The sequence below is a fragment of the Macaca thibetana genome, chromosome 18, assembly GCF_024542745.1.
Source record: "Macaca thibetana thibetana isolate TM-01 chromosome 18, ASM2454274v1, whole genome shotgun sequence".
NCBI lineage: Eukaryota > Metazoa > Chordata > Mammalia > Primates > Cercopithecidae > Macaca > Macaca thibetana.
In genome coordinates, this window is record NC_065595.1 from 30,007,909 (window position 1) to 30,029,259 (window position 21,351).

General features: G+C 42.9%; 2 protein-coding genes across 2 annotated transcripts in view; one reads left to right on the top strand and one right to left on the bottom strand.

Annotated features, from left to right (window-relative positions):
- MAPK4 (mitogen-activated protein kinase 4) overlaps window positions 1–21,351 on the bottom strand; it is a 177,871-nt gene that overhangs the window by 148,524 nt on the left and 7,996 nt on the right. The window lies entirely within an intron of this gene.
- The window catches only part of CXXC1 (CXXC finger protein 1), a 459,484-nt gene that overhangs the window by 131,683 nt on the left and 306,450 nt on the right, over window positions 1–21,351 (top strand). The window lies entirely within an intron of this gene.

Here is a 21,351-nt window from a genome sequence, read left to right on the forward strand (position 1 = left end):
TGCCTATGATATGCTGAGCTCTGTGCTTTGGGAGATTGTATGATTTACTAGCCAAGCGGAACACTTATGAGAGTGAAAAGGGACATAGTAATTATGTAAGGACGACAAGCTGCACTGAGACTGTCCCTGGCGAAGCAGAATGCATTGTCCCTCTGTCTCTGCACAGCTCATATCAGGGCTTTGATGAACTCCAAGGGCAACAGAATTGCTAATGCACACTCAAATTTTCACATATATATAACATTATTATTCCATTCCAGTGGTATATCTGTGTTTACCTTTCAGCTCCAATTTTAGCACAGCAGTAAAGCTCATTAATTGCTATTAAGAAAGTTTCCTCATTAACTTGTATAAGGTGTGGTGAGCTGGACTGACCGGTCCAGCTTCTGATCAGCACTGATCCAAGTGCTTCCAGTCGTGGAAGTGCTTCAGCAGCTGAGCTCCTGCTGGATTTATCCGTCTCCTACATGATGCTCAGGTCCAGGAGTGAATGAGCTCAAATCCTTCTCCAAGGAGAAAGTCACTATCGGGGTTGGGTAAAAGCATATTTCCTCGGTAGTCCCTCAACTGGCTATAAATAGTATGTTTTTACACCATTAACTGAAATTCAAGTAAAAAAAATGTGTATCTATGCATCTTACCTTCATGACTAAGGCCATTATGAAGCTACTACTAACAGATGCTTTATTCTGAAGAACTGCTCCTTCCTCATCACAGCTAGTCAGCCTGTCCTGGGCATCAAGATAGGCCTATTATAGGCTGAAAGTGTGGAAGACAGGGGGAAACACGGAAATAGAGGACCTGGATCTGGATTTGCCATTTTTCAATCAAGTTCTTAACATCCTGTCCTTCAGTTTCCTTCTTTTTTCAGGGAAGCAATCTTCCGCAGTGTTATCTTACAGAGTTGCCATGAAAATTAAATATAATAATGCATCTGAAAGTTCTCTGGAAACAACAAAGAGCTACACAAATATATTGGCAATGCAAATTTGCAGGTAAGAGGACTAACTAAAGGCACAGGACAATGGAAGCTCCAGCTGTGAATTTTCTGTTAATTACAATTTGAACTCTTGTACCCAATTCTCTCAATGCAATTAAGAGCTAACAAAAGCATGCTCAGGAAGTGAGAATGTAGTTGGATGGATGGACTGAAACTGAAAGAGAACCATTTCTAGCCATAGCCAATTGGTGAATTAACTCTTTGACCAGATTATTTAGATTTAAACCATAATTTGCCTTCAAAAGGTTCTAGATACACCACAGTCATGCATTTAGAGTTAATATTTTTTTTTCTACCATGTAATGGGCTAATATTTTGGTCATTTCTCCAAGTTTCTTCTGTATCCATAAATGCCTATATGAATTGAGTTTGGGTTAGATACACCAAATAATCTTTAGGACCAGGGCCATGATTATTGAAGCTATGGGCAGTCCCAGAAAGGAGCCCAAATGTGGACCTAGACTGTCAACAGCCAAGGACCCACATACCAGAGCTGCTTCTACACCATATTTTCACCTTGGATTGAACTTGCTCTTCTTGAATTAAAAAAAATCCATCATGCATACTTGATGGATTTAACAGGGTCTTCTTTTATCTGTGGATGCTACATGCTAGTAAAAAAGTCTGAGTTTCTCTTAGCAAGTGGACACACGAACGTTATTTTGGTAGACAGACTCCTAACATGGCTGCCAAAGTTCTTCCCATCACTGAATGTTCATATCTCCCTTCATATCAAGAGGTGGAGTCTAATGGCCAGGCACAGTGGGTCACACCTATAATCCCAGCACTTTGGGAGGCTGAAGCAGGTGGATCTCCTGAGCCAGGAGTTCAAGACCAGCCTGGGCAACATGGTGAAACCCTGTCTCTACTAAAAATACAAAAAATTAGCTGGGTATGGTGGCTTGTGCCTGTATTCCCAGCTACTTGGGAGGCTGAGGTGAGACAATCACCTCAGCCTGGAAAGTCGAGGCTGCAGTGAGCTGAGATAGCACCACTGGTCAGCCTGGACAACCAGTGTGAGACCCTGTCTCAAACAAACACACAAACAAAGGTAGAGTCTATTTCCCCTCCCTGTGAATCTGGGCTGGTCTTGTTAATCGCTTTGACCAATAGAAGTTGCTAGAAATGATGCTCATTCTGGGGCTTTTATGCCCAGGGTCTTAAGAAAACAAGCAACATCTCCTTCTGCCCTGTGAAGCCAGTCTCTATGAAAGATGTCCAACTACCCAGAGACCACCATGCTGTGAGGAAGCCCAAGCTAGACAGAGAGAGAGGTTACAAGGGGAAGCACAGAGCTGTGAGACATGAGAGCAAAGCCTTCTCGGTCCTTCTGGCCCAGCCCAACCCAGTCAGCAGCTGACAGCAGCCAAATAAGCAACCCCATTTGATGCCACATGGAGCGGAAGAATTGCCTTTCCCAGCACTGCACAAATTACAAAATTATGAGAAATAATAAATCATTCTTATTTTAAGGCACCAAGTTTTGGGGTGGTTTGTTACATAGTAATGCCTCTTCATTCTACCACGAAAAGAAGACACTGAGAAATACTGGCATAAACAATATCATTGAGGCCAGGCACGGTAGCTCATGCCTGTAATCCTAGCACTTTGGGAGGCTGAGATGGTTGGATCACCTGAGGTCAAGAGTTCAAGACCAGCCTGGCCAACATGGTGAAACCCTATCTCTACTAAAAATACACAAAAATTAGCTGGGCGTGGTTGTGCATGCCTGTAATCCCAGCTACTTGGGAGGCTGAGGCAGGAGAATCACTTGAACCTGGGAGGTGGAGGTTGCAATGAGCCGAGTCGCGCCACTGTATTCCAGCCTGGGTAGTGGAGTGAGACTCCATCTCAAAAAAAAAAAAAAAAAAAAAGAAAAAAAAAAAGAAAGAAACAACATCATCAACCATCTAGACAGAGAATTCCAAACCCTGCTGTGAAGTAATTAGCTAAGATCTCTTATCCAGCAGCAGTCTTGGGAAGTTAGTCTTTAATATGCTCCTACTGAAGCACCTACCACATCTTCCTGTAGGGGCTGCCCCTAGTGGGATGTCAGAAAAGCACTGGTGGTGGAGACCTAGGAGGCCTAGGCTCCAGCTCTGACTCTTGCCCTTTTGACTCAACCCAAACTTTGGACAAGACATTTAATCCCTCCCTGTCTTACTCCATTTAGGCTGCACAACAAAAACTTTAGGAAGCTTATAAACAACACAAATTTATTTCTCACCGTTTTGGAGTCTGGGAGGTCTGAAATCAAGGCACTGGCAAATTCGGTGTCTGGTGAGGGGTTTTTTTGCAGATGGCGTGTTCTAGCTGTGTCCTCTCACGGTGGAAGGACCAAACATGCTACCTTGGGCCTTTTTTATAAGGGTGCTAATCCCATTCAAGACCTAATTATTAATATCTCCCAAAGGCCCCATGTCTTAATTCTATCACACTGGGGATTAGACTTCAACATACGAATTTGGAGGGGACACATTCAGACCACAGCAATCTCTTCTGCCTGATTCTCATTTATATGATAGAGATAATAACACCTACTCTACAGACTTCTTGTAGTAATCAAATAAGATAGAGTATGTTAATGAGCTTTGAAAAATATGAAATTGTTTTTTACCAGCTGTCATTTCATAATTTTATTTTCTCAGGTTGAAACCTTAAAAAAATTCATCCCTCTAAAAAACCCTGCAATTTGAAGGGGTCACCACAAGATGGCAATGGTATATAAATTAGAGTCCCCAAAATCCTAAAAGTAAAGATTAAATGAAAATTGAAGAATGTCTTTAATATTACCAAGCATATATGAAAGTATTTGCCTGGAGTGACTGTTTACAGAACATTTTGAGGTCTTGCCCTGGATCAGTAGGGAAAAAAAAAAAAAACGCTTTTTGCTTTCCTACACAGGTAACAGTAGAAAGAAAACAAATACATCCATAAAAAGGGCTAATGTACACTTCTTACCATGAGCTAGGCAGTTCTCCAAGTGTTTTATATGGATTATCTTATTTTCTCCTCACAAAAGTTATATCATTATTACTCCACATTTGCAGATGAGGACTCTGCGGCCTAAATAAATTTTGTTTTCTGCCCAACTCTATGCACCTAGTAAGTAAATGCATGGCTGGAATTCACACCCAGGCTGGCTGACTCTACATCTAACAGTGTTCAGCACTTCAGCACCAAGAACTCAAATACTTTTAGATCTGTTATCCTCAAGCAGAAGAAGGTAATTTTCCACTTTAATTTTTTGGTAACTCTACTCCCTTATAATTTGCATTTTTATAGGATGTCTAGCTCAGAATACTTTGTTCAAAATCAGTGATACTGGTAATATTGAAGGTCACTTAGCTAAGTTGAGCTAGCCAAATCACATAGCTTTGACAAACCAATGTCAATTGGAAAGTTGTTCAGAAATTGTTTTCTGACACAGAAAGTCATAAATTAAATTTTAAAAGCCCCTTTTGCACAAACATTGTAAATAATTCAAGTTCCTTATCAGTGCATATAAGATGTCCCTGTACAGAGCAGGTACCCTCACCTTGTTTTTCCACTAATAATAATGGGTCATTACTGAGATGGTCACACCCAGTAATATGATTTGGCTGTGTCCCCACCCAAATCTCATCTTGAATTATAGCTCCCATAATCCCCATGTGTCATACGACAGACCCAGTGGGAGATAATTGAATCATGGGGGCAGTAACCCCCATGCTGTTCTTGTGACGGTGAGCAAGTTCTCACGAGATCTGATTGGGGCTTTTCCCCCTTCGCTCACCACTTCTTCTTTCTACCACCATGTGAAGAAGGACATGTTTGCTTCACCTTCTGCCATAAGTTTCCTGAGGCCTCTCCAGCCCTGTGGAACCGTAAGTCAATTAAACCTCTTTTCTTTATAAATTATCCAGTCTTGGACAGTTTTTTATAGCAGCATGAGAGTGGACTAATATAGCTACTCACCAAGCCCCTTATTGATCAAGTATAGCCTTAGTGTAAGTAGACATTGATGCTAGAATAGTACCCCAGGGCACTATCTGAGTTAGAACATAGGCAAGGTCATACTCATACTTTTGCACATTATGGGGGACTTGCAGGTACCTGCAACTTTAACATTCTCTGTAGCAAAAACCAGACATGTTGATATATTACCTACCCCACTGTCAAACACGCAGCTAAAGGAGAGGACAGGAAAGAGGGAAAGAGAGAGGTAGAGGCCCCACCTGGCACTTAGCAGAGCACACATTGGAAGACAGGGAACATCCTCAGGGGTCAGCTTTGGATGAACCTGTATAGTAGCAAATTAGTGACATTCATATCAAGCATCGTAGAAATGCAATTGATGAAAACTCTAAGCCAGTGGTTCACAGCCCAAACTGCACATTATAACCACAGGGCTAGCTTTTTAAAATGCCAATCCAACTGGCCTGTGGACCACATCCATGACCAATTAAATCAGAACCTCTGGGGCCGACACCCAAGCATCTTTATTATTTTTAAAGCACCCTAAGTGATCCTATAGATTGAGAACCTAAAAACACCAGGCAAAAATTTAGCATAATTTAGCATTATAATACAATTTCTTTTTTACATAGGAAAATGACCTTTCTAACACAGAACCAAATAACAGACAAGAAACATTTATACAGGAACAAAACAGAGACATTTCCTTCAGTTATGCAAGGCTGTGGATATCATCAGCTCCTTGAAGAGGAGAGTCCAGAGTTAACGCTACTGACGTTTGTAGCTTGTGGTCCATATTCACAGTTTACGTTGACTAGCATTTTGTGTGCAGGTCAGTCTCTTGGTTTCATGCTAGTCATTGTCATCCAACTCTTTTGTCATCCTTGTAAGCTCCTGAATTAAATGAACTCCTTCAGTGATTATTAAAGATAAATACGAGGAATAGATGACTCCAACTGACAAGTACAGTCAAGATTCTTCTGTCATAGGCAGTCGAGAGAACTAGTGCTTAACTAAGGCTTGTTCCTACCTGGGTTTGTAACACGTGCCACGAGTACAAAAACTGCAAGGTGGCTGACGAGTTGGGGACACAGTCTGTAGCCAGGGAACAATATACAATTCATACATCATTCTGAGTTCACTCTCTCATATTTTTCACTATCTTCAAATTAAGGAGGCTGCATTGCTAAAGTTATAAAAAGAGGATTTGTTGTTTTTGTTTTTGGCTTTTTTTTGAGAACATGAGACATGCCCTAGAGGCTTAGTTCCGCAGTTCATCCAGCCTCATGTCCGGTCACTGCCAGGGTTACACGAAGTGGATGGGAGATTAGGATTTGCACTCTCTGATTTGATTCCTCCACTATAACCCCAGAACATCCCATAGGTCTGTGTGATTCTTTAGTAGAGAAGAGACATAAAGAGCTTGGACACACTCCCTGACTGTAGCAAGCAGCAGCTAAGTCATGCTGTAAAGTAGCAAACAGTAACTAGATGCTTAAGGACGATAAACTCTTTGGTTTTTATCCAGAAATCTCTCCCAGTTGAACTCCCAGCAAGCATCGGTCCTCAAGGAACAAGAGGACTTCAGGCACTCTGCAGTGAAAGCACAGTAATTATGATGAACAGGATCTTACTCAATCCTCAATATGCCTTGAGGTTGGCAAGACAGACATTTATGCCCCTAATTCACTGCTGTGAAGAGGAAAGCTTGGGGTCAGAGGGACCTTGAGAAGTCCTCTAGTCCAATGTGTCTCTAGCTTTAAATGCATCAAGATCACCTGCAAGGTTTGTAAAACCCCGGTTGTTAGGCTCCAACCCAGAGATCCAGAAATTCTGATTCAGTGTAAAGAAAAGGGAGAATTGATGGCAACAGGAGACAAATTCCTAGGCAGACAGGGACGGGTTCCCAATGAAACCCCCAAACTACAAGCCAAAGACAGTTTAAAGCCTGAAAACTGAGCTGCCAGTTCCACAGAGTCCATGACTAGAGTGAGAACTTCTATCCCCATCTTACCCTCCCTGTCTCTCAATTGGTTCCTTGTTTAGTGTTTTTTGTTTGTTTGTTTTTTGGAGACAGAGTCTTGCTCTGTTGCCCAGGCTGGAGTGCAGTGGCGCAATCTCGGCTCACTGCTACCTCCACCTCGTGGGTTCAAACAATTTTTATGCCTCAGCTTCCCAAGTAGTTGGGACTACAGGTGCACACCACCATGCCCAGCTAATTGTTTGCATTTTTAGTAGAGACGGGGTTTCATTATGTTGCCCAGGCTGATCTCAAACTTCTAAGCTCAGGCAATCTACCCACCTTGGCCTCCCAAAGTGCTAGGATTACAGGCGTGAGCACCGCACCTGGCCGATTGGTTCCTTCTGAATGATGCCTTTTAACTAATCGAATGGTGCTTTTTCCAAAGAACACCCATGGACCAATAAGCACACATCCTCTCATTCTAAGCCCATAAAACACCCGAACTCGCCTCACAGACAGAACCCACTTTCAAGGTCCCCTCTTTCAGTTGAGAGCTTTCCTTCCGTTGATCAATAAAATTCTTCTCTCCCTTACTCACTCCCTGGTGTCCATGCACCTTATTCCTCTTGGTCACAGGACACGAACCCAGAACTCACTGAGCTGTGGGCAGCAGGAATGAAAAGAGCTGTGACATGCTCCCACTCACCAGACTATGATAGAAAGAGAGCTGTAACATGCTTCCACTCACTGAGCTACAAGAGTAAAGAGCTGTGACTTTTCTTGTGGACTCAGACCTTGGGACTTCCTGAGCAAGAGCTGTAACACCCCTTGGGGCTCCACGATTGCTAGCATCTCTGAGTTTTGGGGTGCCACTGCGTTCCCCTCATCTAGACACTGGTGCCCAACATGGAAGATGCTCATGGCATGCCCAATCCAGCTACAAGCTGAGCACAGAGCTGTAGCGGGCATGGGATCTGGGCCAGTGCACAAGCCAAGCACAGCCTGCCAGGCCAAGCAGGTGGAGCGAGGCCAGTGGGCTGGAGTGAGGCCCCAGGCAGAGGCAGCAGCGGCTGTAGAGATTTCTGGCTGATGAAGCAGCACCGAAGGAATTCTGTAACAGAATGAGCCTTGCTAAAAAAACTTCTAGGTGCGCTGCTGATGCTGCTCTGCAGAACATAGTTTGAGAACCACTGGCCTAGTCTACCCACCTGCCCAGTGCAGGAATTCTTGGCACAACCACCTAACATCTCTGTGATATAGTCCCAGGCGAAGCCATTCTAACATCAGGGAGCTTAACTCAGAAGGTAGCCCAGCACTTTCTTAGGCCACTCTGGGTAACTAGGGTGGGGGTAGGTGGTAGAGTCAGGATTCAGCTTTCTCAGTAAGAGCACCTACACCTGGGCATCCTTGCTCTACTACAGAACAGGAGAGCTTGCCACTAGGAGCCACTGAGTGTCAGAGTCTATAAGATCTTCATAATCAGCCAGCCCAGTGGTTCTCATCCGAGGAGCCCCTGTACCCAGACCTCATCCCAGACTGAGTAAATCAGAACCTCTACTTATTTCAAGTTCCCTGGGTTATTTCAACAAGCAGTCAAGGCACAGACCCACTGAATGGGTCTCTCTCCTTCACTTTAAATATAATAAATCTGAGGCCCGGAAGGAAAGGGCTCTGAACCCTCCAGCAGATCAGCCCACCTCTTCTTTAAGCTGCCCTATTCTTCACAATTCTAGAAACAGCAGAAGTTTCATCAATAGATAATGTTTTCAAAATGACAATGAGAATTGTGTGGTGCTTATTATTAAGGTTTCATTTGCCTGTGAGCTCTGTGACAGCAAACACTTACATGTAACTTTCGTAGGTCCCCAAACTCCTAGGACATGTCACGTATCCCAGTCAGTAACTCTTGTCGGACTAACTCTTAGATCTCGACCCTTCACCACATTCCACCCTCAGGTGCATGGAGTTCTCCAGAGCAGCTCCCAAGCCACCCACATGGGAACAGAAGTTACTGGCAGAGGATGAACTCAACTCTTCGGCACACCTGCTTTATGTGGTGGTTTAAAATATGTTCAAAAATTATTTGACACTCTCTTCACAAAGTTGAGCATAATTCACCTTCGTTTGAATGTGGGCTGGACTCAGTGGCTCACTTCTAATGAAGAGAAAGAAAAGGACAATGACCATGCCATTTCAGAGTCCAGGTTGTACAGGCACCGTAACTGCTCGGTTGCTCTCTTAGATCATGACAATGATGTACTCCCTCCAGTACGTGCCCTAGAGGGAGGCAGCTGCCGTGTGATAAGCCCCTACGGAAAGACCTACAGAGAGGAACCGATGCCTCCAACCACATGAGTGACCTTGGAAACTGACCCTCCAGCCCAAGACAAGCTTCCGGACATCTGTGGCCCTCACCAACACCATGACTGCAGCCTCGTGAGAGACCCTGAACTAGAACCACTCAGCTAGGCAGCCTCCAAATGCCCGACACAAAGAATCTGTAAGCAAATAAACCTTTGTCGTTTTAAGCTTCTGAATCATGGGGTGGTTTGTTACAGCCACAGATAGTGAATACATCTTGCCGCCTTGCTTTTTAAGCAAAAGCACTCATACATTTTAGGATGTTGAGAGTGCCCAAGATGAACATGCAAACTCCTCCTTCCCTAGTTCTCACAGAGGGAGGATAAATACATGCATCAGGCAGTCCTACTGGGTAAGCAGAAGGTGGAAGGCCCCTGAAGCAGTACTGATGGACAATGGAAAGGCAGATGTGTTTGGGTTTCCAAGGGAATTTCAGGCATCTCAGTCAATCATCCAGCTACTACCTGATGCCAGGCAGAGCAGGGAGCAAGGGAGGGGTATAAAAGAAGTTCTGTAATTGATTTAAGTTTCTGCCCTAAGGTTTACTAGTATCAGAGGAGGCAAGATTCACACAATGGACATTATTAGAGAATATGGCAGTTTATATTCTAGTGCTGTTCCATGGAGCAGGGCCAACAGTAAACACCATGAAAAAGAGAGAGAAGGCAGAACACCCCTAAGTGACTCAAGGAACAGACGTCTAGGATGGTTCCCACTGTAGGGCAAGTTTCATTCAGAGACAAACAGCAGATGGAAGCAGGAAAAAAGCAGCTTGGCCTTAGCCAGCCAAAGGTTGATGAAAGTCCCCTTGGGCATTTGTCCAAACATTTTTAGCAACCACCTAGTAAGAGCATGGGCATGTCATTAGCAAAATGTCTGGAGCAGCCTTCGGGGAGGTATTCAGGCCATATGTCTTCCCCTGATCAGGGTGAACTTTGCCCTTAGTCACACCCATTACTTCCTGCTCTTACCTGCCCTTCTCACCCTAGGCAGCTGCTGGCTCCCAATCCTGCAGCCCATTCCCACATCTGCTGTGTTGGTTTTGAGAAGCAAAGCCACCTCAACAAAGGTGACCTATTGCTTGATGCCCCTACTGCTGAGAACAGACTCTGCTTGCCAACACTGGTCTTCAATCCCTTTGGTATGACCCCTGCCTCCTCTTCCTCCAGCCTACTCAGGCTTCTGATGAAACCCCACAGACTGAAGGAGGAAGGGGGATGACAGGGGAGGTGGAGTCTGCTGACATCTCTGCTAGGCTCCCTGGGTGCTGATGGGACCTGTTGGAATGGATTTCCTCAAGAGCTACTTAGAGATGTATGAATTACTGTGTGATGAGGAGCCCTGTGAGAGGAAACCACAAATCAAATTTTCATCATCAAATTGAAGAGAGTAGTACCACGAGTAAAATCCATCACTGTTTTCTTTTAAGATGGGCCAGGAATGGATGAGAACTCACTCCCCTCCTAACACACTTTGCACTTGTCCCTAGCCAACAATTAGCCCACTGTTACCCTCTTCTTGATTTTCTTCATGCACACCTAGTGTGCAACTGTGATGGGCATGGAGTGGGTCTCACCCATTTTGGACAGCCCTACTCACACCGTAATGCCCAGGTCTGGCACCATCCTGAGGGTACCTGAGAGACTTCCCTGGGTAAGTCCCCAAATTGAAGAGGAATAGGCCTGGGAGGTGGGGAAATGTAGCTGCCAGCAGGTGGCTGGGCTATGACTCAGGTCTTTTAATCTGCTCTCAAGGTAGAAGCGTGACTCCCGGCTAGTACCAAAAAAGAAAACAGAACAGGCGGAGAACAGTTCCTCCCCAAACTCACCTAGGCTAAGGAGGTGGGACTGCCCCACTCCACTTCCACACATACCTCTCAAGTGGTTGCATTTTTGTAACTCATCTGCTGGGGAAGTGTAATTGTTTCTGCCTGGTGCCACTCCAAAAGCACACACAGTATTTAAAATCCTGAGCAGAGGCCGAGAGTGATGCAAGGACAAAGTGATTCACAGGCCATGCACCCTGCAGCCTTATCACTTCCCATGGGGTCTCCTGTGACAGTCTCCTGTGTCTCCTGCACGTGCATGTTCTCTCCAGTCCATTTTCCAACTTGCAGGCAATTAGCAGGCAAATCTGATCACCATCCTCTCCTGCTTACACCCCTCAAAGACTTACCTTGCCTTCAGATCAGCTCCAGCTACTGTGCTCCAGTCTCTGCCTGCCTGTCCAGACTAAGCTGCCCCTCCCCATCAAATTCTTTACCCCAGTTATCCTAAGCCATGTATGGTTCTCCATGCGAGGCTTGCTCATGTTCTCTCTCACCTCTTCCCATGTTGCTCCAGGGATACTGCCCCACTTTCCCCTGGCAAACACCAGGTCATCTTCCGAGATTCCTCCCAGACACATCACGTGCTCCTAGAAGCCTCCTCTAAGTCACGCTCCCTCCTGCCCATGTTTGTCCCCTGAAAGCCCCGGGTGCTCCCTCTACAGAGCATTATGGGAATAGTACTGTGCTGTCCTTTTAGTAGTCCATTACTCACCCTAAGACTAACCACTTCATGTAGTAACGGCATCTTCCTCTTCCTTATAGCAGCAAAGCTTGCACAATACCTAGCATGCAATAGGTGTTTCATAATTTAAAAAAAAATCAATCTATCAATCTTATAGTTTGCTGTAACCATTATGTAGATTTGCAACAATCATATAATTTCCTTTTCCTTGACCAAACAGGCACCATCTGCCATCACTATGTCCTTCCTCCTAGACCAGTGGTTCTCAAATGGTAGTCCCCAGACTAGCACCACCAGCATCACTGGACAGGCGTTAGAAATGTATATTCTTGGACCCTATCCTATACCTACTGAATCAGAAACTCTGAGGTTACCCGAGCAATCTGTAGTCCACCCAGCAATCTGTAGTTTAACAAGTGCACCAGGTGATTCAGATGCACACTCAGGTTTGAAAACCACTTGTGTGGAGCCTTCAAAGACCCTTAGAAGCAGCTCAAATTTCACTCAATGAGCAGCTTCAATGAACTCTCTGGCCACTTACTTCCCCTTTTCCAGGAGAGCTGAGCCTCTCACATTTAAAACAGCTGCATTCACCTGGGGGCCAGATGCAGAAATATGGCCCCTCCCCTTACTCCTTGGCCTAAACAAGAATCACCTAGGGAACAAAGGAAACCAGGCAACACATGCACTCTGCTCCAGGGAGCTCTCTCTCTGTTGAACCCTGGGCAGCGGGTAAGGTCTCAGTCGACACTTGCTGAACTACACAGAGTTCACCTAAGGCTAAATCTATGGCTGGAGCTCCTTAATGTTACAGAAGCCAGTTTCTGGTTATTTTTCTCCAAATAACAATGTTAGACACATCAGGAGTATGACAGGCAGATGTGCCACTCCTATCACTGCAGATACAAGGAACAGGGCAATTAGGAAGATCTTGGCTGTCGGTTTCAGCTCAAACCACTGGTAGCCACAATGAAGGCTGTGGTTGTGAGCTGAATTTATTAGGTTTTGCTGCCTACCCTTCATCCAAATCACAGCATAACATATTCAGGCCTACGGAAATGTCCAAAGAACCAGAAATGCCCAACTTTTTTCAGCACTAACATTTTTATAAACCCTTCTATTGTTTCATGTGTTCTTATTTTTATTGAGCACAAGGTAACCCTGGTGCACAAGGTAACCCTGGTGTTTTTGCTGCTTAATGCAGGGAATGGCAATCTTGGCTGTATATTTGAATCACCTAAGCAGCTTCACAAAAAATCTGATTCCCAGACTAGACAGCAAACCAATTAAACCCTAGTCTCTGGAGTGAGATGCAGACATCCATATTTTAAAACGCCCCAGATGATTCTAACATGCACTTAATTTGGGGTTTTAAATAAAACTGATGTCTGGACCCCACACCACATAAATCAGAATCTCTAGGGCTGCAGCCTGGCACAAATGTGTAACCCAAGCCCTCATACACACATGCATATGGTGTGTAGGGAGTGTATGCAAACAGGTACATACACTCTCCAGGTGTTCTAATGCAGCCAAAGTTGAGAACGACAACACATACCATTGGTTCCCAAACTTGTTTGCACTTGAGAATCATCTTTTTAACATTCCAAACCTCATGCTAGACCCCAGAACTATCAGATCACAAGCTCTAGGGCAGTGAGCTGGGCACAGACATCAATATTTTATAGGGTCCCCAGGTGATTCCAAGGTGCAGACAAATTTGGAAAGCACAGCACAGGCTCCGAGCTCCAGGAGAGCAGGGTCTGTCTTGTAATTTTTACTGTAACTCTCCTACAGCACCTACTTGTATTTGTTAAACTGAATTGAATTTGTAGAGGCCTCCATTCTCATGAGGTCCTTTCCAACTATGCCTACTTGCATTGGTGCCACCTAGGACCCTATGAATCCAGAGCAGGGCTTGGCATAAAAGGAATATGCTTCATACAAACTGCATTATACTGCTTCATTAGTAAATCCTGTCCTAGGGACTTCCACAGACCTGACACTTTGTTATTTCATTATGTTATTTAATTAAAAATGGAATCTATTATGCCTTTTTCACACTAGATGTTGGTAGAATTTTTTGTTTTTTTAACTTTTATTTTAGGTTCGGAGCATATATGCAGGTTTGTTATATAAATAAATTGCATGTCACAGAAGTTTGGTGTACACATTATTTTGCCACCCACATAATAAGCATAGTACCTGATAGGTAATTTTTGGATCCTTACCCTCTTCCCTCCATCCTCAAACAGGCCCCAGTGTCTGTTGTTTCATTGTGTTCATGTGTACTCAATGTTTAGCTCCCACTTATATATATGAACATGCAGTATTTGGTTTTCTGTTCCTGCGTTAGTTTACTTAGGATATTGACCTCCAGCTCCATCCACATTGCTGCAAAGGATATGACCTTCTCGTTCTTCTTATGGCTGCATAGTGTTCCACGGTGTATATGTACCATGTTTTCTTTATCTAGCCCATTGTTAATGGGCATTTAGGTTGATCCCATTTTTTGCTACTGTGAATAGTACTGCAATGAACATATGTATGCATGTGTCTTTATGGAAGAACGATTTAAATTCCTTTGGGTATATACCCAAAAAAAGGATTGCTGGGTCAAATGGTAATTCTGCTTTGAGTTCTTTGAGAAATCACCAAACTGTCTCCCACAATGGTTGAACTAATTTAAATTCCCACCAGCAATGCATAAGCATTCCCTTTTCTCCACAACCTCACCAGCATCTGTTGTTTTTTGACTTTTTAATAATAGCCATTCTGACTGGTGTGAGACGGTATCTCACTGTGCTTTGGATTTGCATTTCCTAATGAATAGTGATGTTAGCATTTTTTTTCATATGCTTGTTTGCCACGTGTATGTCTTCTTTTGAAAAGTATCTGTTCATCTCCTCTGCAAACTTTTTAATGGGTTTCTTTTTTGCTTGTTGATTCATTTAAGTTCCTAATAGATTCTGGATGTTATTGATAGACCTTTGTCAGATGCATAGTTTACAGATATTTTCTCCCATTTTGTAGATTGTCTCTTCACTGTTGATAGTTTCGTTTGCTGTGCAGTGCTCTTTAGTTTAATTAGGTCCCATTTGTCAATTTTTGTTTTTGTTGCAATTGCTTTTGGCATCTTCCTCATGAAATCTTTGCCTTACACTTTTTGATAGTGTCTCCCTCTTGGGAATTTCTTTTGCTGTTTCTCCTTGGGGTGGCTTCAGAGAAAAATAAAAATAAAAAATAAGCCTTTCCAGCTCTCTGTTCTCAGCATGTTTAAAAACTGGGAATAGCTTTTGAGCACTCAGGTGCCTAGGAGTGAATTTAGGAAGTGAGGTGTTGTCTTAGTCCGTTTGTGCTGCTAAGACAGAATACCCGAGATTGGGTCATGTATAAAGAACAGCAATTTATTTCTCACAGTTCTGGAAAACCAAGATCAAGGAACTGGCAGGTTCGGTGTCTTGTGAGGGTCCAGTCTCTGCTTCCAAGGTGACACTTTGAACTCTGCATCCTCCAGAGGAGAGGACACTTCATGTCCTCATATGGTAGAAGGCAGAAAGGCGAGAAAGGGACTAAGCTTCTTCCATTAAGTCATTTTATGACAGCATTAATCTATTCATAAGGACAGAGCCCTCATGACCTAAACACTTCCCCAAAGGCCCCACTTCCCAACACTGTTGCATTAGGAATTAGGTTTCCAACCCGTGAATATTAGACAGCACATCCATGGCCTCTGCTCCTTGCTGAAGGAGGAGTTCACTCACCAGGTCAGAAACAGCTCCTATTTTAAGAAGGCTGCAGGTGAGGTAAAAATTACCATTAATCCTTCCTTTCACATTGATGCTGTGCACCTGGATTTACCCAACAAGTGAGGGTGATTTTTCTCTATTGCAAACACACCTGGTGTAGATACTTATCATCACAAGGATTCCTGCTGTGAATTCCTTTGTGGACATGCTGATGTTTATATACAGCAGGTTTGCTTTAAGAGGAGGTAGAGCTGCAAAATCACTCATTAAAACTTGGAAAAATAAGCTCGGTACAGCCTTTTCTTTTTGAGAGTTTTAAAACTCTCTTTACATTTGTAGTTTTAATTTAGCATGACCTGATTTTTGCAGCATTGACCATTCATCTAAAACTTGATTGCCAATCTCTGTAATAACTGTTGCAGCAACAGGAGGGCTCGGCTAGAAGTGAGGAGAACTGGGCTCTGTATACCATGTCACCTCTAATTTCCTGTGGGACCTTCAGAAGTTATTTGATCTTCAGGTTCCTCATTTGTAAAACAAGAGAATAAATACTCGATGATTTTCTTCTGACTCAAACCCCATGTGATTCTAATTCTCTTGTGAACAATGACATTAGTCTTATAGAAAGGGCTTCGTTTTTTCCTTTTGTTTTCCTAGAAATGTATAATTATTTGGGAGAAAATACCTTAAATCCAATTCAATAGAAGAAAAGACTAAGGAATGAATATATGTGCCATAATGTACTAGACACAGTAAGGCTACAAAAAGAGAGACAGCCTATATTGCTGAAATTAATGAGGAAAACAATCATCTAACCATGATTCAAGACAGAATGAAATAGATGCAAAGACACAAAACCAGAGAGAAGGTAGCTTGGAGTATTTAAAAAAAGAATGTCCAGAATAAAGAGCAAAATTCTTTTTACCAGGGATAAAACAACACCGATGTGGAATCAAAAGTGGCTTCTAGTCCTGGAATACTAGAGAACTAGGTAGTAACTATATCATCTAAGACAAGCCACACATCTTCCCCGAGCTTCAGTTTTCCCCTCTGTAAAATGGAAATCATACAATACTGGCTGAAAATACCAGACAGCGCCACTAGGAGGCTCAAAGAAGATATTGGTATTAGAGGACTTGACAAAATGCTGCAGAATATAAGTTACACAAAACCATGGAGGATATATGTGAACTATATTGACCATGTTCCTATAGATTTTGGTCTGATGATGAATAAAAACCAGAATTTCTAATGAGAAAGTAGTCTAGAACAGTGGTCCCCAACCCTTTTGGCACCAGGTACCAATTTCATGAAAGATAATTTTTCCGTGTACAGGGGTGGGTGTGGGAGATGCATACAACTCACCATGATGTAGAATCAGTGAGAGCTCTGAGCTTGTTTTCCTGTAACTAGACAGTCCCATCTGAGGGTGATGGAAGACAGTGACAGATCATCAGACATTAGATTCTCATAAGGAGCATGTAACTTAGATCCCCCGCATGTGCAGTTCACAATAGGGTTTGTGCTCCTATGAGAATCTAATGCCGCCACTGATCTGACAGGAGGCGGGCTCAGGCAGTCATGCAAGCAATGGGGAGCGGCTGTATGGAGAGATGAAGCTTTGTTGGCTTGCCCACTGCTCTCCTCCTGCTGTGCGGCCTGGTTCCTAGCAGGTCACAGACCGGTACTGGTCCTGTGGCCCAGGGACTGGGGACCCCTGGTCTAGAGGTTAAATTCACAAGAGGATCTTATAAACTGTGGCTTCTTTTTTCTCCACCTTCTTAATTCTCTCCTTATTTACTTATGATTATTTAAAATATCAAATAGTAAAATATAAACTAACAAATCCCTTCCCTCACATCAATCCTCAATCACTTCTTACTTTATCACTACTAACAATGTCTTGTGTGTCCTTCTAGGAAAAAAGCTTATGACTGCCCCGTAATCGTAACTGCACATGCTCCTGCATGTGTCCCCTGTATCGACAGCTATACACCTGCTTTTCTAGGTATCCATTACTGGAGAGGAAAGATCTTATTTCAAATAATCTAAGTTTAAGGCAACATAGTTTTAGATTACTGAAATCTGACAATGCTTTTGGTGGTGATAATTAAATAATAATGCGATTATTATTTATTATCAATAGCAGAGGTGGAAGAGAAAATTAGAAGGTTATTTAATATATTATGGAAGCCAAATCCTGAACTCAAATTGTAGAGTAAAACACTGTTGTTTGTTGGTTAATGAAGGGAGAAAATTCAGCACATAAAAGGTGGATAGATTTTTGATTCTGGGGATCTGCTTCTGAATAAACCGGAAAGAAAAGCCAATGGATATTTTTTACTGCCTCTAGTTCATTCTCATTTCATAACATTGAGAATCTTATGAGAATCTCAGAAGAAAGACTGCTCATAAGAAAGGAGAGGTTTCAGAATTAACAAATTCACTGAATAACTTCTGAAAAATGAAAGCGTATAGACATTTGGAAACCAAGACTTTGAGCTTTTAACTAAAGTACTTCAACTGAGAGCATTATCACTTAGGAATCACCCAACAAACTTAAGAATGACCTGAGTCTTTTTTCTTTTGTCCTTAGTCTCCATTCAACTCAAGAAAATAGTAAAGTATAGAAAAATGGACAGTTATTCAGGCCACAACATACCCAGAACTACTTACTAGATATATTCTCATTCATGCTGTAAAAAATTCTCGCTCCTATTCCGTGTACACTAACGTTCTTCTCTGTGTCATTTTGATGGCACATATTTCACTGGCTTTATTACACAGCAGATGGCTGGGCCATTAAAGCCCTCTTCGAGTCCTACACTGTAGGCATTGAAACTTCATAATAATTCATAAGAAATTTTTCATTTTTTTGCCTCTGATCTGGAAAGCTCAAGCAGTCCACCACTGTTACATATTTCTCACCTTCTCTTCCTATGTGATTTACAGTAATCATCTTCCTTATTCTCCTCTTACAAATAAAATCATTTCAGATTTCTGAACTTCTCTGTTCCTTTTTTTCTAGTGAATGAGCTATAATACTTCACCATTCTGAGTTCTTTAAAGGTTCTGGACACTTGGTAAAAAGCCCACCGCATACTGAAGGTGATGTCATGGTCTCTGATAAGTACAGGAATTTGCTCAGCTAACTTTGTCTGAACTCCCTGCGGCTTTCACATATGTTATTGAAAATGCAGCACATTATCTCTTATTAGCAGACAAGATGGTATTGAAATAACTGGAAAAAACTCAAATCCACATAAATGGAAAATTTGACAAAAGAAATACAGTAAATGGCCCTGATGGTTCTCAAATAACTATACCTCTTTAGAAAAATCACCTTAAGAGCCCAAGTTACTGATAAAAGAAATTTGGGCTTGTACCTAAAGTGAATCATGTTAGAGGAATTAATTGATTTCATCTCAGGCTGAAAGTTTTCAAATGTCATGGTTCATAAATTCTTATGGCTGGTAGGGCTTTCTGACCATTCTGCCTCCAAAAATAATCACGGAAGGGCACATTTTCCAGGAGAACAGAAAATTTGCCTCTTCAAAATTAATTAAGTCATTTATCATTTCTTCCAAAGGATAGGCCACAGTCTAGAATTACCTGGGAGTGGGGTTACAGATTTGTTCTTTTATGGACAGTTACTGAAATCTAATTGGAGGATTTCTATTTCTAGCAATATGGTAGACTAATTTATCTATAGTCCTTCCTATGTGTGAAATATTGTGAAATTAAAAATCAGCAGGGTAAATTATTGTGGAATACATAAAAGGCTCCATGGTATAGGGCGGTCTCCAGAAAGTCAGTGGGGATACCTCCCCCTAAGACAGGGCCCTTTCCAGAGGGGCACACCCACACCTTCCTTCTCTTTACCCAATGACTACATGCCTGAAGGGTGAGGGGAGAGAATGTGGTTCCCTGGGCAGACAGTGATTTTCTGAGAGGATAGCTCAGCTCTAAGGTTTCCAGGGAAAAAGGTACTCAAAAATAAAAATAAAAGCCGCCACCACCCCACTCCCACACCCCAAAAGCCAATGGAGGGTGTGGTAAGGTGGAGGATGAGGAGTTCCCACCACTCAGGCTCCCTTTGTCCAACCTTTTCAAACTCAGGAAATACACTTTCCTTTTCGTAGACTTCTCTGGCTTCTTGAAAGTTGGGGGAAGAGTTGGAGGAAGTAAGCGGAAAATAGATGTGGCTGCTGATCCCAAGAACACGTGGTCGAGCATGCAGCTTCTAAAAGCCAGAAACTATCATAAAGCTCCAAACCTTAGCATCAAGCAGAGTCCTCTGGAAAGACTATCTTGACTTCTTAGCCTGGACCTGATGGTTCAGCCTCTACAAGGAATTGTCTGGGTCATGGAAGAGAAGTTCTGCCTTCAACATGAACATTTTGGGGTCCAGTTTGAATGGAAGGAACTTGCCCAGCAAAAATACAGCCTACATTTTTTACTTCTTAACAGCTGCTGAAAGAGAAAGCACCTTCCTGCCTCAACACTTCCCTTGGTACTAAATTCTCATCTTTTGCAGGACAGTATAGGTGAGAAGAAAGAAGCAGGTTAGAGATGGGGCTCCAGGTAGCACTCCTGTGACTGCCTTCTCAGCCAGGTCACCTGCCTTATTAGGAACAGCCTGAGGAATTAGTCTCATTTATGCAAGGAAATACATCTACATGTGGCTATGTCCAGTTAGTGGAAATGTATCCATCCTAACTTCTGCTTTCCAGCTGCAACTAGGGTGTTGTGTTGGGAGTAGATAAAGTTCTCTAGGCACAGTCAGGCAAAGAGCAGCTGGTCACTTGTGTTTCTCTCCTGTCAGTCTCTAAGATGGATCTGACTGGGTCCCACCTCCTGCCAGCAGTGGTGAACTGGGTAATTTGAGCCAACTTTCCCAGTGAACACAACAAAGAAAGCTGGATGAGGTTAACAACAAATGACAAACCTTCCTAAAAGCACCACAAAGCTAACAAGATAGGGAGGAATTTCAGGTTTAAGATGTGAGAAAAGAAATAGATCTAGACATGTGGGCCTCAGTACTAGGGGCCACTTTTACCCAGTTGGAGGGGCTTGTCAATCCAAAACAGGAAGCTAGGAAGCTGAGCAGCGCATTGATGGCCTCATGGAATCAAGAGGCCAGGGCCTCTCTAAGGCCTGGTAAACCACTTTACACTTAGAGTAGGACCCCAAAGAGCTTCAAGCTTGTCCAACCCACCTTATTTTGTTGTTGTTGTTGTTCTGTTTCATTTCGTTTTAGGCTTTTAGCAGCCTGAAGCCATGGTTTTTACTTTCTGTCTCTAGTTATAAGTGGAAAAGAGGGATGAGGAAGGGGCTTTACTGGCCCAACCAGAATCAGAAACTAAGAACCCATGACTGTATTCTCTCCCTTGGACACCCCCTGATAGACCCTAGAAGTAAGAGAGAACAAAAAGTAAACTAGTCTGGCTTCATGTCATCTGGGTGATCCAGAAAATCTGAGGCCCCAAAATTGAACCACTATTGCTGATACCCCAGAAAACCTTAAGAAGTTAATTAAAAATTCTCTCTTGAACTCATCATCTGTATTATGATTATCCAAAGTCTCAAATTATCAAATGTCCTGAAATGTTAAATATCACTAATTATATGAAGCACTATTATTTTACGTACCAGTGAAAAAGAAAAAATGCTGTCAACTGTCTCTCCATCTAAGCTTGCTTCAGGAACTAACAAGCAGCTCTATGACTAAGAACAAAATGTTTAGCCTGAAACAGGGCACTGGAGATGTTGGAATCATGGAACATGAGGGTTGAATGGAATTCCTTATAA